Source organism: Eurypyga helias, unplaced genomic scaffold (assembly GCF_000690775.1).
Source record: "Eurypyga helias isolate BGI_N326 unplaced genomic scaffold, ASM69077v1 scaffold29268, whole genome shotgun sequence".
In the NCBI taxonomy this organism is placed as follows: domain Eukaryota; kingdom Metazoa; phylum Chordata; class Aves; order Eurypygiformes; family Eurypygidae; genus Eurypyga; species Eurypyga helias.
In genome coordinates this window covers 1-370 of record NW_010268200.1, presented here as the reverse complement: position 1 = coordinate 370, position 370 = coordinate 1, and positions in this window count along the sequence as shown.

Below are 370 nucleotides of genomic sequence, written 5' to 3'. Positions count from 1 at the left end.
CTGTTCATGCCTGCTATTCCAACAGAGTAGAACCAACAGTTCCTTGGCAAGGGAAATACAATAATACCAGCAGCAACCCCTTTTTGTTATTTGATAGTTTACCTACGCTAATCAAGCAAATCACTCAGAGATCTGGAAAAAAAATAAGCATTAGAAACTTCAACATTGAAAACTACGTTTAATTTGAACATCAACCTTAGGTTGAGGACAGCATTTTATCCGTCCTCGGGCGTCCCTTCAAGAGGCTCTTTACAGGGGACAACCTGAGAGAACGTTAGCCGGTTTTCGCAGCTGGCACGCGGGAGGTGCGCCCGAGTTAAGCCATTTTCCCGAATTCACGCAGTTTTTACACCCCGGCGCGTTCCGCCCC